Raw genomic sequence first — 3,824 nt, forward strand, 5'->3', positions numbered from 1 at the left:
GCAACTGGGCACGGGTCAAACTGGGTCGGCCCAATTCAGGTTGGGTTACCAATTCCACGGGTTAAACTGGGCATGGGTGAACGCTGGGTCGGAATGGGTCGGCTTTCTAACCGACCAATCTCGGCTCGGAACAGGTTGGGTCTGGGTCGCATGCGGGTTCACCCGTGGGTCGGCCCAGTTTTTGACACCTCTAATATAATCAGCAGTAAAACAGTAACGAAATGCAACGATAACAGGAAGAAATAATAACAAACAACGCATACGAATTATACGTGGAAAACCCCTTCGGTGTGAAGGATAAAAACCACGTGACCGTTTAAGGAGTCTACCCTATAATTCTCTTATTGATAAATTAAGGGAAAAAGAACCCAAATAAGTCTAGAAAGGTTCATACACCCACCAACAATCACCAAGAACAATAAGAGATCAACGTATAACAATAACGTGAAAGAATATCACCAAAACAACAGTTCTGTCCAGAGGCAATTCCCGATGACTCGGTGCTTGAATTGACGATCCGAACGGTCACAATGTAGCCCGGTGTGTTCCCAACAAGATGACAAAAGTTTCGCGAAATCCAACGGTGGGGTCTCCACCAGAAACCAAAACACTAGGAGTGTGCTGAAGAAAAACGAGCAGAACAGCACCCTTGGATCTCTCTAGTTTCCTCTCTCTTTTGTGCGTGTCTCTCATCTGAAAAATTACTGCCCTCTTTTTATCCACTAAGTGTTTACACCAAAAGCCTCTACAAGCTTCTCTTAGAAGCCACAAAAAAAACCCATGTCAAAAGGGACCCAAAAAAGAAGACATAATATGTCCATCATAAAAGCCCACAATACATGTGACCAAAAAAGCAATAAAGATATTGCAAGATAGGCTGGACCCATAACAAATCTCCCCCTCCAACCCAACACGAGGAAGACGATCATGATTCAATCATCACTTGAAGCTCATTCCCGCAAGCTTACTACAAACTTCAAGCTTGTGTCCTGGAACTACCTTTGTCAACATGTCTGCACCATTCTTATTGGTGTGGACTTTCTTTAGCTTCATTTTCTTTTCTTCAATTACATTCCGCATCCAATGATATCGAACATCAATATGCTTGGTGCGAGCGTGATATATAGAGTTCTTACTTAAATCCATAGCACTTTGACTATCACAAAGCACTACATACTCTCCTTGCTTCAAACCCAACTCTTGAAGGAACCTTTTTAACCAAAGCATCCACTAGTAGAAAAAAGTCAATTTGCGTCACCCCATTTGCGTCGCACAAACACGGAAACGACGCAAAAATTCTATTTGCATCGCATGCAACAATGAATCGACGCACAAGACGAACGATGTGCGTCGTATGTAATGAACGAGCGATGCAAATCATCTATGTGCGTCGCATGAAGCCCATAGTGCGACGCACATAATAAAGTAATCTGCGTCGGACCCCTTGGCCCATCCGACGCAGATCGGCCCAAATCCACAACATGCGCGACTTTTAAATGACACTCCTCTCACCAGTTAGATCCCTAACTTCTCTCAAACCCTAACTTCATCTCTCTCTCTCTCACCTACCGTCATCTCTCTCTCTCTCTCACCCACCTTACCTTCGTCTCTCTCTCACCCACCTTCATCTCATCAACGAAATCTCCGGCATTCATCTTCGGATCTGAAATTCATCTTCGTATTTTCGGATCTCCGGCATACAAGTCGACGAGTTCTTCGTGTTTTCGGATCTTCAACATTTGCGTCCGGCCCAAAACGAAGTTCATCTCTCTCTCTTCCTCTCCCTCTCTTTCACTCGCCGAAATTCATCTTCGAAACTCGACGAGTTCGTTTCAGTTCGCCGAAAATGAATGGAGTTGAATTTTGATTTCGCCGACAAGTTCGTTTCATCTTGGAAACTCGACGAGTTCGTTTCATCTTCGAAACTCGACGAGTTCGTTTCAGTTCGCCGACAAGTTCGTCTCTCTCTTTCAGTTTGCTTCAGTTCGCTGAAACTCGACGAGTTCGTTACAGATCAGGGGAGCGAGTTGTGAAGGTATTTTTTCTTTTTCTTTATTTTTATTTATGTCTGATTTTTTTGTTTATTTTTTTGGTTGAATTTTGATTCTTAATCTTTTCTCGTTTTCAGATCTGGTTTTTCTCGAAGTCTTGTAGTTGCGTTTGAGGTGAAGATCTGGATTGCTATGAAGATTGCGTTTGAGTTTTGTATTTTTATTTTTAATTTATCTCCCCTTCATCTTCTTCTTTTTTCTATTTTTGATTTAGTTTCTTGATTGTTCTGTTCTCTCCGTTTGTTATTTTTTTGTATATTTTAGTTTTAGATCTGATGTTAGTAGTAATGGTGATATTTTTTTCTTGTAATTTTTTCAATTAAAATTATATAAAACCATGTAACTTCTAGTATTTTTTACTGTTTTTCTTGTATTTTAGATCTGATGTTCTTTATTTCCTTTTCAATTACTGCACAACTTCTAGTTTTTGCTGTTTCTGTACCACTATCAACTCCACTTTCTATGATTTCTAGCTTTTTTTTTTAATAAAAAAAAAATTTTTTTTTTTTAAAAAAATTGCAATTTGCGTCGCACGTGGCCCAAGGTGCGACGCAAATTACTCATCTGCGTCGCACACTAGGCGATGTGCGACGCAAATTACCCTTTGAGCTTGGTGATTTGGGCTGGCAAGATCCACTTGCGTCGCACCGTATACAGGTGCGACGCAAATAGTGAACCATTTGCGTCATTTTCGCATACGACGCAGATCGTTTCTGAGTCATTTGCGTCGAGGGCTTTGGCGTCGCACCAAAGTCCGACGCAAATAGGCGCCTCACATCCGACGCAAATTGCCTTTTCTGTACTAGTGATCTCCTTGCTTGCTTCGACAACTGCTATATACTCTGCCTCAGTAGTTGATAAAGCAACACACTTTTGCAACTTGGATTGCCAAGAAATGGCTTCCCCTGAAATGTGAACACATAACACTGAGGTAGACTTTCTGTTATCAAGATCACCAGCCATGTCTGCATCTGTATAACCCTCAAGAATAGGTTTGTCACCTCCATAACACAAACAAAGTTTAGAGGTGCCACGTAAATATCTGAAGATCCACTTCATTGCATCCCAGTGAGCCTTACCCGGATTGGATAAGTATCTACTCACCAAACCAACAGAATGTGCAATATCTGGCCTAGTACACACCATAGCATACATCAAAGAACCAACAACAGAAGAATAAGGAATAGAAGACATACTTGCTTTCTCCTTCTCTGTTGTAGGACAAGCTCTCTTACTTAGCTTAAAGTGAGCTGCTAATGGTGTACTAACAGGCTTGGCATGCTTCATATTGAACCTATCAAGCACACGTTCAATATATTTTTCTTGTGATAACCACAACTTTCCAGCTTTCCTATCACGAGCAATCTCCATGCCTAAGATTTGCTTCGCAGGGCCCAAATCTTTCATGTCAAATGACCTGGACAAGTCTTTCTTCAAATTTCTAATCATCCCTGCATCTTGTCCAACTATCAGCATATCATCCACATACAAAAGAAGGATAATGAAGTTATCACCGGGGAATTTTCTGAAATACACACAAGGGTCTGCAGAAGTTTGTTTATAACCATGACTAGTCATAAACAAATCAAATTTCTTATACCACTGCCTTGGTGCCTGTTTAAGCCCATAAAGACTCTTCTTCAACTTGCAAACAAGTTTCTATTTCTCCTTTTCCTCAAAGCCTTCCGGTTGCAACATGTAGATTTCTTCATGCAAGTCACCATGTAAGAAAGCAATTTTCACATCAAGCTGCTCTAACTTAAGATCAAGACT

At 41.1% G+C, this 3,824-nt stretch overlaps 1 long non-coding RNA gene across 1 annotated transcript; it reads left to right on the top strand.

The window, feature by feature from the left end:
• The first annotated feature begins 1,491 nt into the window (after positions 1 to 1,491).
• On the top strand, positions 1,492 to 2,403 carry LOC125493302 (uncharacterized). The gene is made up of 2 exons (XR_007269808.2): positions 1,492 to 2,035; positions 2,129 to 2,403. It is a non-coding gene; the product is annotated as an uncharacterized LOC125493302 (long non-coding RNA).
• Positions 2,404 to 3,824: the final 1,421 nt, after the last annotated feature.

This window comes from Beta vulgaris, chromosome 9 (assembly GCF_026745355.1).
Source record: "Beta vulgaris subsp. vulgaris cultivar EL10 chromosome 9, EL10.2, whole genome shotgun sequence".
NCBI lineage: Eukaryota > Viridiplantae > Streptophyta > Magnoliopsida > Caryophyllales > Amaranthaceae > Beta > Beta vulgaris.